Source organism: Protomyctophum bolini, assembly GCF_963924005.1.
Source record: "Protomyctophum bolini genome assembly, chromosome: 7".
In the NCBI taxonomy this organism is placed as follows: domain Eukaryota; kingdom Metazoa; phylum Chordata; class Actinopteri; order Myctophiformes; family Myctophidae; genus Protomyctophum; species Protomyctophum bolini.
Genome location: NC_137868.1, coordinates 6,562,125 through 6,581,111, shown reverse-complemented (window position 1 = coordinate 6,581,111; position 18,987 = coordinate 6,562,125).

The following is an 18,987-nucleotide window of genomic DNA, read 5'->3' as shown; positions in this document are numbered from 1 at the left end:
AATTCCACACACAAACAAACCAAAAGTGTAGGATTCCAAATAGTAAGTAAGATTATAGCAGCTTGAATACAATGAATAAAATATGATAGAACCGGAATAAAGATATAGATGAGAGAGAATAAGTATAATTTACCGTGGTATTGGTGCAGGTCTGAATGGTCCCCGGTAGGGTGGAGAGCATTATTCATCTTCACCTGGAGTCCACAGTCAGTTCTACTGTAGGCCTAAGCAAAGCAAAGCAAAGTTACTATGTTTACCCAGGGTAACTGGACTAAGCTCAAGAACTTGTTTACAGCCAGGCCCTGCTCATAGAACATTTCATGGTAGGGGTTCAATGCCTTGCTCAAGGGCACTTCAACGGTGGTAATTTTTAACGTGCCGGTCCGGGGATACGAACTATAGCGACCTTCCGGTATCAAGACCGCTCCGCAAACCGTTCGGCCACCGCTGCCGCTTAATGGTTGATATCCTAGAGAGCCTGAGGTGAAACAATGGAGTGTTTGGAATGACTGGCCAAAGAGGTGCCACAATACCATCTGTCCACCAATCACACATTCACAATCCAGCACTCTCCTGCATGTCCACCAATCACAACATAGCATATACACTGTACTCTCTGTTGTTTTGATTTGAGTTGAGTAATGTATAACCAGATTTTTATTTTAAAACTACTCTAATAATCACTGCATGTCAATAAGTGCAACTAAATGTGAGGAGAAAAACGTGACCCTTGGTGTCAGGAATGTCAGTGTCTGGATGATGTTTGCGAATGCATTGTGGGTTGTTGGTTCCATTCTGATTCTCTCTAACTCACCGAAATATAACACTCAATATAGCTTAATATAGCTTCAAGCAGCGATAACAGAAGCCAAGGAATGCAGCAATATGAAATATAAAACTTAATATAGCTTCAAGCAGCGATAACAGAAGCCAAGGAATGCAGCAATAAGAAAACACTATATGAAATATAAGCCATAGAACCATGAAGTTGAGAGAAAAACCATAAAATTAACAAATGAGCATTTTAAATGGCGGACCCTAACCTCCGTAAAACTATATATATACCTAAACCTATAACTCAGTAAAACTATATGTTAAACCTAACCTTAACCCCCAATATCCCAGCTTATTATAACCCCAAAGCTGTCATTGCAAAGAGTGTCATATTATTTTCTTTTTTTAATTGATCATTTATCCTTTCTATCCTTGCTTTCTATATATACCGGTATTCAAAGATTTGTGCCACATTTTCACGATTTTTCAGTCCTACAAGCTCGTAACGCACCACTCGGTGGCGCGCTACGAGTTTGTAGATCTGCCATTTTTCAATAGCTAAATAATGCTTAGTTAAAACACCAAAACGGGTTCCCAAAATATAAAAAAAAAACACCGATCCCATTTTGTTGCACAATGGTGGTTTGTAGTGGATGCATGCTTGTTGCCTCTCGCTGTAACGACCATTCTCTCTCTTACTTAAGGTGTCAGACAAGCTATAGCTAATACACAACAATCATCTTCTTTGTATGCAGGCTCTATAGGTGTGAAACCGGTAGGGGCTTATTGGGCTGCTAGAAAGTGCTGCTGTCTGTCTGGCTGACCTGCAGGGATCAGATCAGATTACTGCAGCGGAATATATAGATAGATAGTTATTTCCCTGTCAGTTAAAGTGAAAGTCAAGAGAGCATGCACGCAAAAAAGCATTAATCATCAAACCTCCGTGGAATCAATCATGGATTACTTGAGGTGAAAACATGTGATTTAATATCATTCCGGTGTGCAGGTGCCTCTTTCTTTTTTATTTATTTTGCTGTGCTCTAGTGCTGCACGTTGAGCACAGAGCACTTTATGAGCATGATAAAAGAAAAGAAAAAATGTTTTCTTAAGTCTCGGTCTAAGGAGTTTTCCTTCATTTTTTATACAGTGAGTCTTTTTCTGTCAAGGGTTCCACTCAGATCTCGGAACCAATTTCAGAGGTCGATTAGGGTCTGGGTCCATTCTTTGTAACCTGTAAAGAGCTCTGTGTATAGCCTACTATTAGGGTACTAATTATATGTTAATTATTTATTCTGACTTCCTTATTTTCTAAGTGATGTTTATTCAATCCAATGTTTCCTTCTACCTTTAACATGAGCTTGAATGTCCCTTATTAAATAGAAAGTACTTACAATTTAGCATTTAACCAGCTGCTTATAGTTAGCAAAAAATAAAAATTAAATTGTCCCCATACTTTTGAGCGCCTATGCTTTTGACCTCTGACCTCTGTGCTGCAGCATTCTGGATCTGGTAGACGCGTTACAATAGTCATGTTTTGATATGACTGATGTCTGGATAAGGAGATGGGCTGACTCCTGGGTGAGGAAGAGTTAACTCAATGTCTGCCAAGGACTTAATTAACTTATTTTAACGAATGGCTGTTTTAACGATACATACATTTGTCATCTACATTTTTGTCATTTAATTTTATATGGTGGTCAGCCACAAAATCACAGTCACGCCAATACTGGCCAATTTGTCATCTCACTTCTTTCCACAAAATATTTGGAAAAACGCTCAATAGTGGGCCTGATAAAGGCCTGTCTCAATAAGCAGGATGGATAAGGTGTTCATTCTCAATACAAATGAGCGAGTGTGTGTGTGTCTATAGAGATAGATAGATAGATAGATAGATAGAAATACAACACACTTTAGCTGGGGTCCCTCTGGGAACCCTCTCCTATCGACCCCTTGGGGGTCCACGGACCCCACTTTGAGAACCACCCGCACTTAACGCTTGTAGTTTACGATGACGCAGCTCCGTCTGTCCGTCTTGACGGCTGGGTTTGATGGAGTGGTCCGTAGGTGTGGTATTTTGAGAGGCAGTGCCGTTGAAATGTCAAAGCGCCGGTGACCTCATGTTTGATTTCCTTTCCTTGTGTGTGTGTGTGTGTGTGTGTGTGTGTGTGTGTGTGTGTGTGTGTGTGTGCATGATGGCGTGCAAAAAAACACAGAATGTAAACTTTGTGTAAATCTGGTGATGGAAAGAAAACTAAGAACATTTACTCAAGTACTGTACTCAAGTCCTACATTTTCTGAGTATCTGTACTCTACTCGACTTTTGCATTTCTTATTTATTATGATTTGGGATGCTCTTCACTTTCACTCCATTACTAGCTACTGGGACGTATAAGTGGGGACTTGATCACTCCCGGCTGGGTCACCCGAGTGAGGGGTGTGATGTTCGCGAGACCCTAAACCCCCGATGACCGTGGGATACATCACTGAGGATACGTCCCAGGTGATGACCGTGGGATACATCACTGAGGATACGTCCCAGGTGATGACCTTGGGATACATCACTGAGGATACGTCCCAGGTGATGACCGTGGGATACATCACTGAGGATACGTCCCAGGTGCATCCATGCGATGTACTTGACAGAGCAACTGTCACTCGTAACAACAGTAGAGTCATATTTGACCAGAGTATATACTTTTGCATTAAGTGCTGAGGTTGAGTTCTTTGTCCACCACTGGTTATTTATAATGTTGGCGTGTAATTCTGTGTAAGCAGTCGTAAAAAGTGTCAACGGTGACAATTAATGTTGAGTCAGTATGTGAAACGATACACTTTCCCGTGTTTACTCTTTACACAGTCAATTAGCTGACTGACAATGTATTGACAACTGTTGGTGTGTGTGTGTGTGTGTGCGTGCGTTTGCGCGTGCGTGTGTGTGTGTGTGTGTGTGTGTGTGTGTTTGATTTACTACACTGTGAGGGCCTAATATCCCCCACAAGTATGTACTAATGTGAGAAATAGACAGATAAATAGTCTTAAGTACTAGCTCCAGTCTACTAATATGGCTAGTTAGTTAGACTTATACAATTAGCCAGTGTCAAACACACAACATAGCTGATCTACAAGCTCACAATGCATGAATGCATGAATTCATGCATGAATTCATGGACATTTCCTTGTTTTTGTCACATTCCTACGACAATAATTTGATGACTCAGCAGCACTAGGAGACTCTTTGAGTAGAAGTCCTTCCGGAGACCAAAACAAAAACAATCGACCCCGTAAAAGGTTGAAAATGAACCAACAAGGTCAATTACATTCATAATATTATACACTGATGAATAAATGTTCTTCTGTCGTGTAGTATAGTAAAGTAATACAATATACAGTAATATAGTAGCCTAATACAAACGTGTGTGTGTCACGTGTGTGTGTGTCACGTGTGTGTGTGCATGCGTGCGTCTGTGCGTGCATGTGTGTGTGTCACGTGTGTGTGCATGCGTGCGTCTGTGCGTGCATGTGTGTGTGTCACGTGTGTGTGCATGCGTGCGTGTGTGCGTGCGTGCAATGAGGATAACAGCTCTGTGTCATTCTGTGGCAGTGAGAACGCTGTTGTTTGCGCTGAGAGCCGCGACGCTGCGTTGACGCAACGAAAGGGCATCTGTGGTGGGAAAGGCCATGTCAGAGGTTCTCAGCACACGTACGTGTGTGTGTGTGTGTGTGTGTGTGTGTGTGTGTGTGTGTGTGTGTGTGTGTGTTTGTGTGTGTGTGTGTGTGTGTGTGTGTGTGTCGAGCCTCGCTTCCTGAGCTCAAAGCTCCTAGCCCCCGACTGTGAACACACTCAGCCCCAAAGAGAGAGAGGTGCAACAAGGGATGAGGAGAGAGAAAGAGAGAGAGAGAGAGAGAGGAGGAGAAGTGTGTGGTATTAACATCTATCCCAGGGCCAGTGGTTCTCAAACTGTTGTGTATGTATTTGGCCACGGACCCCCATTGGAAAATGTTTTGTGCCAGTGACCCAGCATACAAGATTTGTATTGTTAAAATATTTCTATATGTATATATTTTTTTAAATAGATTTATTTGGTTATTTTCAATGGGGTTAAAATGCGGGGCAGCAGTGGTTCAGGCCAGGGGTAGAGTGGCCGGTATAGAGCAGCTGGATGGGGACCTAAGGTTCACAGTTCGATCCCGGGCTCCCCCAGAGTTGCCGTCGAAGTGTCCTTGAGCAAGACTCTGAACCCGATTGCTCCCGATGTCCAGGTTGGTGCCTTGCATTGTTTCCTCCACCATAGGTGTATGAATGAATGTAATGCGTAATCTATTTAAAGCGCCTTGGATAAAGGCGCTATATAAATGTGCCATAGTTAACCTGCTTTTGATGCTACATTAACTGTTTTATTTTGCTGGGGACCCCCCTGGAACGTCCCCAACAACAAGGACCACTGGCGGTCCCCGGCCGGACCTCATTTTGAGAACCACTGCTCTGTCGTGCAGACTGCTGGAGGAACAGAAGGGTGAAGACATGACAAACAAGACGAGAGGAGAGAGAGAGAGAGAGAGAAGTGTGGAGATGACAGCCGTACAGAGGGGAGAGTAAACACACCCTCAACTTGCTGATGGTAGGCCTACTCTCTGGCATACAGGGGCAACCACATACAGGGGGCCACATGCATATTGATATATTATTTGTTTCAGCTGTCACAATTCTATGGAGAAGGAGGGAGACCCGCACTCCGCCACTTGCTGGTTCAAGATAATTGTTTATTTAAGAGTCATCATAGCAACGTTTCGGGCCTTTCGGCCTTCTTCAGGCACAGCTGTCACAATTCCAAAGACATGGCCTTGGTCTGTGGTACATTTGAGATTTTCTGTTTTACACACCATTACATTAATGTTACAAGTAATTACTGAACAAGCAATGATAAGACAAGCTCGGAAAATATTGTATCCGATATAGAACTCCACGCTGTGTGTATAATAGATTTAAACACTAATTTGTTCCCCTGTCAATCAACATGCTCAATCAGAGATTGCCGAATGGCAGCAACCGTAACTGACTAGATTGACTAGTTGCACTGACTGACTACTTGATTGACTAGTTGCACTTTATCAAGGGAATGTGTGCAACATCTCAGTTTTTTATGTTGGTACTGCATATGTTCATGGTGTTTTTCTTTTCCTTCTGTGAATGTGTACATATTATTTGTATGCAGCTGTGACTCTGTCTCCAAGACAACATTCTCCTCTTAGGGAGACAAATAATGAACCAGTTTTAATGTGTAAAATCCATGATATTTACATTGGAATGAATGAGGCCGGGGCTTAGCTACATAGGTGAATTATGGAGCGATGTTTAAACTGGACTGTGTTGGAATGGAAACGCAGCCTGAAGTCGAGGAGGAAAGCCCAGGACATGTTGCACTGACTCATGTCTTTCTCTCACACCCACGTCGCTCAGAAAACCCCAAAAAGCGTGGTGTGAAATCCCTGTCGAGGCTGCACAGAATGATGCTCGCTCTGTAGTACTGTCATCCTGACGGAGAGAGGAAGAGGAAAATGATGCTCGCTCTGTACTGTCATCCTGACGGAGAGGAAAGGGGGAGGACGATGAGTCGCAAAGGAAACGGAGGATGAGAGGGAGGGGGGGGGGTGTTGTGCTTTCTTCTGAGGGAGAGAGAGAGACAGAGAGAGAGAGAGAGAGAGAGAGACAGAGAGGAAGGAGTAGAGTAGGAATGCAGAGTCAGATGGACTAGACAGAGATGTTTACACCACTCAGTAGAAGTGCGTGTTTGTGTGTGTGTGTGTGTGTGTGTGTGTGTGTGTGTGTGTGTGTGTGTGTGTGTGTGTGTGTGTGTGTGTGTGTGTGTGTGTGTGTGTGTGTGTGTGTGTGTGTGTGTGTGTGTGTGTGTGTGTGTGTGTGTGTGTGCCCGTGCGTGCACGAGTGTGTGTGTGTGTGTGTGTGTGTGTGTGTGTGTGTGTGTGTGTGTGTGTGCATGTGTGTGTGGGGCTGTTTAATCAAGTGAACAATGGAGGTCGTCTCGCAAACAGGAACCCTCTGTTTCCTGTACTACAGTCTCATAACAGAGACACACATGTGCACGTGTGCAAACACACACACACACACACACACACACACACACACACACACACACACACACTGTACATAAATATATATCGTCTCTGCCAGGCAGAAACATAATCTCTTTTTGCGTAATTGAATTCCTTATACTTTATCATACAATAAACATAGTGAAAATAGCTGATCTATACAAGCTTCACTTATACATTACACTGCGTTATTTGATCTTATATAAACAATGGAGTGGACTTTCCATCCGACAGCGATGATGATATATATGTGTATTCAGAAGAGTGTGACATATGATTGTGTACATACAGCATGTCTTTGTGATATTACAGCCAGATTATGATTTATGAGCTTTTGTTTTTCCGCAGTAATTACAAATAAGACAGTCTCCTACCAGCAGCCCGTCTGTACCCAGACATACTGCACACTCAGCACGCACACACACACACACACACACACACACACACGCACGCACGCACACACACACACACACACACTGACACACACATACCCTGAGCACCCAGGGAGGGCGCCAGCAGCAGCATGTGCACTTTCTACTAGTAAAAACACAGCTGTCCCAGCTGCTCTGACGAGACAGAGACAGGGAGACTTTTGATGTTCTGTATAATCATCTCAGCTAAAACTGCACAATAGGGACAAAACTATACAGCTACCTTCAGCACACATCCTCCTCTCTCTCTCTTTTATGCAAAAACGCGAGCACGCACATGCACGCACGCACGCACACACACACACACACAATTTCAATGATATTGTGTACTTGGAGGAAAGAAACTACACAACTATGTAAATACGGTACAGAAACAGACTTTAGTTGCAGAATTTTCTTTTTCATAAATTGATGGCCTATACGTTGTCATATCACCAATGTGTCACCATGCGTCTAGATCTGCTTGTATCATTTTTAAATGCTTTGATTTAAACCATAAAATGTTTAAAGTGCGTCTTTTTTAATATATTGAACCAATGAAAAGTATTGTGACCAAATAATAACTACAAGTAGTTGTGGATGGATAATGACAACTTTGTTGAAAGTAATGTCTGTCTGTCTAGAACAATTTAAATATACCAACAATTAAGAAGCATCTACTGAATTTAAAGGACAAGTCAGTGTTACAGTGGTAATTGTGGCTAAAGGTAACCTCACAGAACCAAGACAACTCCAATGGGACACGGACACACCTTTAAGTTAAAGACAAGTACACTGTATAATATAGGTTTAGTCAGAAACATGATTAAAAAAGGTCAGAAATATAACATTTGTATTCACAGTTAAAACAGCACAGCTAACATAAATGGTCAAAGAATATCACTTGACTTTAGTTAGATCTTGTAGTGAATATTGTAGCTGTCCCTGTGTCCCAGCAATGGGTACTTTGTAATATTTGATTTTATTACTTGCCTTTCTAAAAATGTATGATATGTGAACATTGTATGTATTTTTGTTTAGGTAACATGTTGTATTTGTATGGTGTGTGTGGTGTCTTGCCTTCTATATTGCTAATTTCATTATGACCTGTTGCAGAGCCCTGTGATTAGAGTGAGGCAGCATTGACTGCACCTGTGTGAGCTGAACAAGCTGAGTTTCAGTGGTGCAAGGAGCTCTTCCCACATCTAAAAAGAGTGTCCTTAAATAAAGAATATAAGATAAGATAACGTAGCTCTCCTAAAATATGTTATTTGGTTTACATATTTGGGAAGTTTTAGTTAACTGTGACCAAACACAAGCAGAGAATGCTTGGTCATGGTCATTATAGTAGGAATATGGTTGTCCATTTTATCTGACCATGCAGACAAATGCTAACAATGCACCTCGTTGTTAATGGGTGAATATAAATACATTTTTAATTGTGTACATTTGTGAGAGAACTGAGAAGAACAAGATTTGACTTCTCCTGTGAATTTTATGGACACTGCATCGATGTGTCCTTGTGTGTTATGAAGACTAAAGGTCATGTTTACCTCTGAAAATGTTTTGAATGATAAAAGAATGTATGGAGCTCATTGAAGAGTCTCCTCACATAGTGCAGCAAGCTGTTGTTCCTCCACAGAACACCAGCTTCTATTGTTCTGAAGGAAAGAGCAGCACTCAGGTGTGGAGTTCCTCCCAATAGGGTTGTGATTTTGTTTCATTTCAAGGCCTTTCGAATGTAAATGGCGAAGAAACACATTCTTTCACTAGCAGGTTAAAATGCACATATGGTTAAACGATGATGGTCACATTGTGGATGGATAATAACAACGCTATTCAAAGTCATTTCACTCACCTTTGCACATTGCACCTTTTCACAACAATAGAAGCTTCTGTCTGTCTCTCTGCTTCGGTGCATGTCTGTCTGTCTGTGCCTGCCAATAAAATGATTTTAAATATTTTTTTCTTATTGTACTTTAACATCAGAAGTAGGCCTATTGGTTAGAGTTAGACTATTGCCAACATGTAAAGCCGGTGTCTGTCTCTCTGCTTCGGTGCATGTCTGTCTGTCTGTGCCTGCCTGTCTGCCCCAGCCTCCCTCCCAGGTTCAGAGTTCGATGAAATCCAAGTCAGATATTCTTTATATATACTGTAGGCCCAAGTAGATTCAAATGCATCAATATAAAAATATATATACATATTTACAACAGCATATTGATGAGGTAATTCACATGTTTGTGCAAGATTACTCTGCTATATATAATGTTACTTAATTGTGTACGTACTGCTGGTCATGAATGCATACATTAAATGCATGACAAAATGTAAATTTATCATATAAATGACAATCAAATTATGTATTTAACCCATGATTTGGCACATATTTAGCCTACACAAGTCCTACTGTGTGTTACATTACATGATGTAATTATACGTAATGTTGTTGCGTATGATATATGAGAAGAATTAACGTCACAATTAGGAAAACATATTTACTGAAGCAGTGATGGTGTAGTATGGGCTGGATCAACACAGCATGGTGGTGACACTACAATCAATAAAATGCAGGTCTTATGATTATAAATACTTTTTTCTTATTGTACTTTAACATCAGAAGTAGGCTTATTGGTTAAACTATTGCCAACGTGTAGGCCTACACATTGCTTTTCAATTGGACATGAAACTTATTTCTTTAGAGTGACATCTCCCTCACTGCAGTAGCCTACTGTTTTTTCACAGTACATTGGCCATTGTGTCCAACACCTCAGGTGCCAGACATGTAAATGCTACTCATTAACACAACGATCATGCTAACAAGCCATTGTGCAGGCCACTCCATATTATGATAATTCCCTTCTTGAGTAGCTAGACCGGTGTGTTTAAATACCGGGAGGTATCAGTCAAGTTCTTCACTTCTCTCCGGTAGTTGCAAGAAGACACGTCAGCATGAGGACACAGCCAAGGAACAAGAGCTCTGCCTGGACACACTTTAAGCCACTGTCGCCGGGCGCTGCATCATGCAAGATATGCAAAACACGGATTCCCAGCAAATTCACATCTAACCTGTCTAGGCATCTGAGAGCCAAACATCCAACTGTGCTGCGACGGACACAGGCGAGACAAGAGCCTGTGGAGGAAGGTGCCACGAGCAGCACTGCTCCAGCAGCCAGCGGAACCGCTGCTCCAACTCCCCTTGAAGGCACTGCCGCTCCAGCCGGGGCTACAGGTACGAGGCCCAGGGCAAGAGGAGCCGGGCCCATTGACCCACTGGAGCAGAGAAGGATCGATGATGCGCTGGCAACATTGGTGGCAAAACGTTTCGAGCCGTTTTCATTTGTCGAAGGCAGGGGATTCCGTGATTTTACGAAGCTAATGAACCCCAACTACGTCCTGCCAAGCAAGAAGAAGCTGTCATCGGAAATCATGCCTGATTTGTACAGGAGGACACGTGAGAAAGTAAAAGAGTGTGTGGATAAAGCCGAAGCAGTGTGCCTATCTCTATCCAGAACCACGCCCCTCTACATGTCTCTGACTTGTCACTTCATTGACGAGGACTTTCAAATGGTCTCCTGTCTGTTGGACTGTTTTGTGATGAGCGAGGAATACATCCTTGATGAGCTTGCAGAACAACTTCTACGTGTTGCAGAGGACTGGAACATTGCAGCTAAAGTAGTCGCCTGTGTTTCTGACGATGCTGATGACATTGTGAAAGCCATCGGGATGACAGGGTGGCCCCACTTAACCTGCTTTGCTCTCACCTTGAACCTCATCGCAAACAATGGCATTGCTGCCGTTCAACCCACAGTGGACATGGTGAAAGCCATTGTTAAGTATGTGCACGACAACTCCGTTGCGGCTGACAAACTGGAGGCCACACAAGAAAAGCTGGGCGTGCCAGAACCGATGCGACTGATGCAGGATTGTCCAACTGGGTGGAATCCTGTGTATTGCATGTTGTCGTGGGTACTGGCACACAGAGAAGCTGTCATCTGCACCCTGGACTTTGTGGACCATGGACTGCCCACCCCATCTGCAGAGGAGTGGGAGGACGTGCAACTGGCCTGTGACATCTTAAAGCCCTTTGACCAAGTCAGAGTTCAGATGAGTGAACAACGGTATGTTTCTAACTGGTATCATTGCTTCACCAATACTAATACTGTGATTTTGAAGGCCTACAATTTTCACAAACCATGTCTATTTCTATTATTAGTTGTATTATTAAGATGACTAACTTTCTTTCTCTTTCTCTCAGTTATGCCAGTGCCTCATACATGTACGTCGTCAGAAGAAGTCTGCAGAATCTCACCGCGGACAAACAGCGAGCTGGGAACCTCAGCGATCCCGTGAAGAAGATGGTGGACACCATGGTCCAGGAGATGGCCACCAGGTTCCACAACATGGAGCATCATCTTCTCCGTGAGGCAGCAGCGTTGGACCCCAGGTTCAATAAGCTCATCCAACATGAGGACGAGGAGGCCGATCGGACCTCTGAACACCTCAGCGAGGTCCCGTGCCTCCATCAGCAGGCTACAGGAGAAGAGGGAGAAGCACGAGAAGAGAACCCTACACGCTACAACCGTTACCTGGTAGAGATGTTGGAGGAATTCAGTGCTTTGACGCGTTCGAGGCGCACTCAGAACCCAACGACTGAGGCCATCATGTCCGAGGTCAGTGCATTCGTGGAGGAGGAGACTCGCCTGGACATCCAGTCAGACCCACTGGCGTGGTGGAAGGCTCGCTGCCGGGCCTATCCCAGACTGTGCACGCCCATGAAGAAGAGGCTCTGCATTGTGGCCACCTCGGTTCCATCAGAGAGTCTCTTTGGCGAGTCAGAGGAGATTTTAGAGATTTCAGAGAGATTGGATCGGATGAATCCAACGGAAGTCAGTCAGCTGGTGTTCCTGCATGTACACTTGCAGTGAAATTGATTTTTTTAGACTGTTCTTTATTCATTAAGGACGGTAACCCCTTTTTTAACTATACCTTGCAAGATGGGAACCCCCTTTGGGGTAGTTGTTGCTATGTACAGTATATAGCAACATTTTTGTCATTTTTTAATACTTGAAGGTTTTCAGAAAACCTATGCCAGGATTTTAAAGGCGTTTTTGGAATAGGCCTCATTCCTAAATGGGTTATTTTGCTAGTGCATGTCCTTATAGTTTAGCCTACATAAAATTATTCAGTGCAACCTTTTTTTGTGCACATTGAATTTATTTCTTGTGAATATTTGTCCTTTACGCTATTATTAGATGCAATTTTTTATATGCATGTTTTGCTTTTTGATGTTACAATCATTACTACATAGTTACATAGGCTATATACTAATCATAATGTTATTTTCAACACAGTTTTGAGTGTATAAACGTCTCCTTTTGGACATAGCATTGAGATCACAGAATCTTTGGTTGCTTGGTCAGCCACTCTGACCAAATATGTTCTTATTGTTTTCTTGGTAGCCTACTACTACTGTAATTGATGCATTGTATTATTTCTTGTTTTTACTTACCTACAATAAAAAAAAAAACTAACCTAACATGTGTTATTTGTTGCTATTATTGCTACATTTATTGCAATTCAATGTAACTTAGATATACTGTATGTGTCTTTACACAGGGATCCCAAACACAGCAACATTCGTGATGCCCCTCACTAATCCAAATCATCCAATGGAACATTTGATTTTTTTCTGAAAAGAAAATACGAAAAACTAAGTTTTAATTGCAACGATATACGATATGCATCGCATCACAATACAATACGTGGATGATGTTCATTCATTTGTAGCGATACGATATGATACAATGATTCAAAATCGATACAGTAACTATAGTCAAACATCCTATACGTGTGGGGCACTGATGGCCTTAGTGCCAACAAGGCCCGGGTTCGATTCCCGAGCGCAACGGGCCATCTCTCAATCTACAATGTTATATCAAAATTAAAGGCAGAAAAGCTCCCAAAACATCATCAAAATAATAATAATTCTATCTGTGTGAAAGTAGTGCTCTTTTTAAGGGAAACACGTATTATGGATAAGTAACAATTTAAATATACCAACAATTAGGAAGATTCTACTGAATTTAAAGGACAAGTCAGTGTTACAGTGGTAATTGTGGCAAAAGATATACCTCACGGAACCAAGACAACTCCAAGACGACGCACCTTTAAGTTAAATACAAGTACACTGTATAATATAGGTTTAGTCAGAAACATGATTAAAAAAGGTCGGAAATATAACATTTGTATTCACAGTTAAAAACAGCACAGCTAACATAAATGGTCAAAGAATAAAACGTGACTTTAGTTAGATCTTGTATAGTGAATATGTTATTTGGTTTACATATTTGGGAGGTTTTAGTTAACTGTGACCAAACACAAGCAGAGAATGCTTGGTCACATTATAGTATAGGAATTTGATTGATTGATTGAAATCTTTATTAACAGTTTGCAGAATTACAGTACATTTCAAGCACAAACTCAATACAAAGACTGTTAACTGTGAGTGGACGACCCAATTAAGCATTACACTTGTTTACAACAGGGTCCACATTGTTCAATTCATCAAAACATTTAGAGACAAACAAATAGACACTTCTATGTAGTTAAAGAACAGAACAGGAATTCATCATATAGGAAGCGAAAAGGGAATAAAATATATATACAGTGAGGGGAACAGGGGGATAAAAGAAAACGAAGACAGAGTGTAGGGCGCCTGCACACAACACCATGCGTTGATGCCATGTGTGCATATGTGCAGGCACCCAACACCACGTCCATACAAAAACATAGTACAATCCAGATAAAAATTCAGCTTTTACAGAGGCCAGTTTCGAATTGCAGCCATCCGTAGGTGCCCTTTGAGAGCAGTTTTGAAGGAGCCAAGGGATTCACATGTCTTAATGACTGTTGGTAGGGCGTTCCACATTTTGGTCGCATAGGAGCGAAAAGAATTTAGTCCCTTGTTTGTGCCGAATCTGGGTTGTACATGGTTTGTTGCACTCCCTCTGGTGTTGTGGGTGTGGACTTCGTTTACATTAAGGAAGTATTTAGACAGGTACATGGGTATCTTGGTGGTGTATCGAATCTTGTGGACCAGACCCATTGCAAGATGCTGTACTCTGTCGTCGACCCTAAGCCATCCCAGCCTGTCAAAGTGGGCAGGGGTGAGGTGGGTTCGGGGGGTGAGGCCAAGTAGGAGCCTGACCAGTTTGTTTTGGGAGGTCTGGAGCCTTGTTTTAAGGGCCTTTGAGGTGCTGTGGTACCAGGAGGTGGATGCATAGTCAAAGAAACCTTATATTATATATTAATATGGTTGTCCATTTTATCTGACCAGACAAATGCTAACAATGCACCTCGTTGTTCATGGGTGAATAATATAAATACATTTTAAATAATACAGTATAATTGTGTACATTTGTGAGAGAACTGAGAAGAAACAGATTTGCCTTCTCCGGTGTATTTTATGGACACATACTGCATCCATGTGTCATGTTATTGTCATGGTCTGCATACCATATGTCCCTGTCAGCCACTCCCCACTCTCCATTCCTACCCTCAGTCATTGTCACACACCTGTTCCCACTCCATCCCCTGCAGCCCAGCAGTGCCACGCCCCTTTTCACACCTGAGAACATTTCCCCAATCAACCCACCTCCTATAAAGACTGGACTCATATACACACACAAACGGTGGGAACATGTAATCCTTTGTCCGGTGTGCAACCTTTCCTGGATGTTTCCTATGATTCGCCTGTACCTGGATTTTCGTGTGCTGTAAGGTTTTTTGCATTTTCTGGACTTATGTGTTTTGCCTTGTTTTGCTTTTGAAGAGTTTGGCCAAAGGGCTTTCCTGAGTTTACTTGTGCTTGCTGCCTTGTGTTGTAGCTAACCTGCTTTATTAATAAACCAGTGTTTGAAACTACACTGCTCTGCATTTGGGTTCTATATCTCCTGCACACCGTGACAGTTATGAAGACTAAAGGTCATGTTTACCTCTGAAATTGTTTTTAATTATAAAAGAAGGAATGGAGCTCATTGAAGAGTCTCCTCACTTAGTGCAGCAAGCTGTTGTTCCTCCACAGAACACCAGCTTCTATTGTTCTGAAGGAAAGAGCAGCACTCAGGTGTGGAGTTCCTCCCAATAGGGTTGTGATTGTGTTTCATTTCAAGGCCTTTCGATTGTAAATGGAGAAGAAACACATTCTTTCACTAGCAGGTTAAAATGCACATAGGTTAAACGATGATGGTCACCTGTTAATGGTCACATTGTGGATGGATATTAATAACAACGCTATTCAAAGTAATCTCACTCACCTTTTCAGTGTTGCTGTGCATGTCTGTCTGTCTGCCTCCCAGGTGCAGAGTTGGATGAAATCCTTGAAAGAAGGAAATCAAGTCAGATACTCTTTATATACTGTAGGCCCAAGTAGATTCAAATGCATCAATATAAATATTTATACATATTTACAACAGCATATTGATAAGGTAATTCACATGTTTGTGCAAGATGACTCTGCTATATAAAATGTGTGTGTTACTTGTGTACGTTCAAATATTTCAATCCAAAAATATAATGCTGTGTTATAGGCTGAATTTACACAACTGCCTGTCATGAATGCATGCATGTATAACAATGCATGACAACATGTATGAGTGTTCATTTTTTTTAACATATAAATCACAATCAAATACTGTATTTAACTCATGATGTGGCATATATTTAGCCTACAGAAGGTCTACTGTGAGTTACATTACATGATGTAATTATACGTAATGTTTTTGGCGTATGATATATGAGAATAACGTCACAATTAGGAAAACATATTTACTGAAGCAGTGATGGTGTAGTATGGGCTGGATCAACACAGCATGGTGGTGACACTACAATCAATAAAATGCAGGTCTTATGATTATAAATACTTTTTTCTTATTGTACTTTAACATCAGAAGTAGGCTTATCGGTTAAACTATTGCCAACATGTAGGTCTACACATTGTTTTTCAATTGGACATGAAACTTATTTCTTTAGAGTGACATCTCCCTCACTGCAGTAGCCTACTGTTTTTTCACAGTACATTGGCCAAATCTTAATGGTGCATGCCAGAGATGTAAATGCTACTCATTAACAAGCATTCCATATGCTAATTCCCTTCTTGAGTAGCTAGACCAGTGTGTTTAAATACCGGGAGGTATCAGTCAAGTTCTTCACTTCTCTCTGGTAGTTGCAAGAAGACACGTCAGCATGAGCACACAGTCAAGTTCTGCTTGGACACACTTTATACAACTTGCGCCAGGCGCTGCATCATGCAAGATATGCAAAGCACGGATCTCCACCAAAGGCGGGTCCACATCTAACCTGGTTAGGCATCTGAGAGCCAAACATGTAACTGTGCTGCGACGTACACAGGTGAGACAAGAGCCTGTGGAGGAAGGCGCCATGAGCAGCACTGCGGGTACGAGGCCCAGGGCAAGAGGAGCCGGGCCCATTGACCCACTGGAGCAGAGAAGCATCGATGATGCGCTGGCAACATTGGTGGCAAAACGTTTCGAGCCGTTTTCATTTGTCGAAGGCAGGGGATTCCGTGATTTTACGAAGCTAATGAACCCCAACTACGCCCTGCCAAGCAAGAAGAAGCTGTCATCGGAAATCATGCCTGATTTGTACAGGAGGACACGTGAGAAAGTAAAAGAACGTGTGGACAAAGCCGAAGCAGTGTGCCTATCTCTATCCAGAACCACTCCCCTCTACATGTCTCTGACTTGTCACTTCATTGACGAGGACTTTCAAATGGTCTCCTGTCTGTTGGACTGTTTTGTGATGAGTGAGGAATACATCCTTGATGAGCTTGCACAACAACTTCTACGTGTTGCAGAGGACTGGAACATTGCAGCTAAAGTAGTCGCCTGTGTTTCTGACGATGCTGATGACATTGTGAAAGCCATCGGGATGACAGGGTGGCCCCACTTACCCTGCTTTGCTCTCACCTTGAACCTCATCGCAAACAATGGCATTGCTGCCGTTCAACCCACAGTAGACATGGTGAAAGCCATTGTTAAGTATGTGCACGACAACTCCGTTGCGGCTGACAAACTGGAGGCCACACAAGAACAGTTGGGTGTGCCAGAACCGATGCGACTGATGCAGGATTGTCCAACTGGGTGGAATCCTGTGTATTGCATGTTGTCGTGGGTACTGGCACACAGAGAAGCTGTCATCTGCACCCTGGACTTTGTGGACCATGGACTGCCCACCCCATCTGCAGAGGAGTGGGAGGACGTGCAACTGGCCTGTGACATCTTAAAGCCCTTTGACCAAGTCAGAGTTCAGATGAGTGAACAACGGTATGTTTCTAACTGGTATTATTGCATCATACCAATACTAATACTGTGATTTTGAAGGCCTATCATTTTCACAAACCATGTCTATTTCTATTATTAGTTGTATTATTAAGATGACTAACTTTCTTTCCCTTTCTCTCAGTTATGACAGTGCCTCATACATGTACGTCGTCAGAAGAAGTCTGCAGAATCTCACCGCGGACAAACGGCGAGCTGCAGGGAACCTCAGCGTTCCCGTGAAGAAGATGGTGGACACCATGGTCCAGGAGATGGCCACCAGGTTCCACAACATGGAGCATCATCTTCTCCGTGAGGCCGCAGCGTTGGACCCCAGGTTCAATAAGCTCATCCAACATGAGGACGAGGAGACCGATCGGACCTCTGAACACCTCAGCGAGGTCCCATGCCTCCATCAGCAGGCTACAGGAGAAGCACGAGAAGAGAACCCTACACGCTACAACCGTTACCTGGTAGAGATGTTGGAAGATTGTAGTGCTTTGACGCGTTCGAGGCGCACTCAGAACCCAACGACTGAGGCCATCATGTCCGAGGTCAGTGCATTCGTGGAGGAGGAGACTCGCCTGGACATCCAGTCAGACCCACTGGCGTGGTGGAAGGCTCGCTGCCGGGCCTATCCCAGACTGTGCACAGTCATGAAGAAGAGGCTCTGCATTGTGGCCACCTCGGTTCCATCAGAGAGTCTCTTTGGCAACTCAGAGTCAGAGGAGATTTCAGAGAGATTGGATCAGATGAATCCAACGAAAGTCAGTCACCTGGTGTTCCTGCATGTACACTTGTAGTGAAATTGACTAGTTAGACTGTTCTTTATCCAATTAAGGACGGTACATATTTGAAGGTTTTCAGAAAACCTATGCCAGGACTTTAAAGGCGTTTTTGGAATAGGCCTCAGTCCTAAATGGGTTATTTTGCTATGTGCATGTCCTTATCGTTTAGCCTACATAAAATAATTCAGTGCAACCTTTTTTTGTGCACATTGAATTTATTTCTTGTGGATATTTGTCCTTATTTAGGCTATTATTAGATGCTTTTTTTTATATAGGCATGTTTTGCTTTTTGAAGTTACAATCATACTACATGCCAGTTACATAGGATATATACTAATCGTAATGTTATTTTCAACACAGTTTTGATATAGCATTGAGATCACAGGTCGCTGAGTCAGCCACTCTGACCAAATATGTTCTTATTGTTTTCTTGGTACTACTACTGTAATTGATGCATTCTATTATTTCTTTTTACTTTACAACTACAATAAAAAAACTATTAACCTGACATGTGTTATTTGTTGCTATTATTGCTACATTTATTGCAATTCAATGTAACTTAGATATACT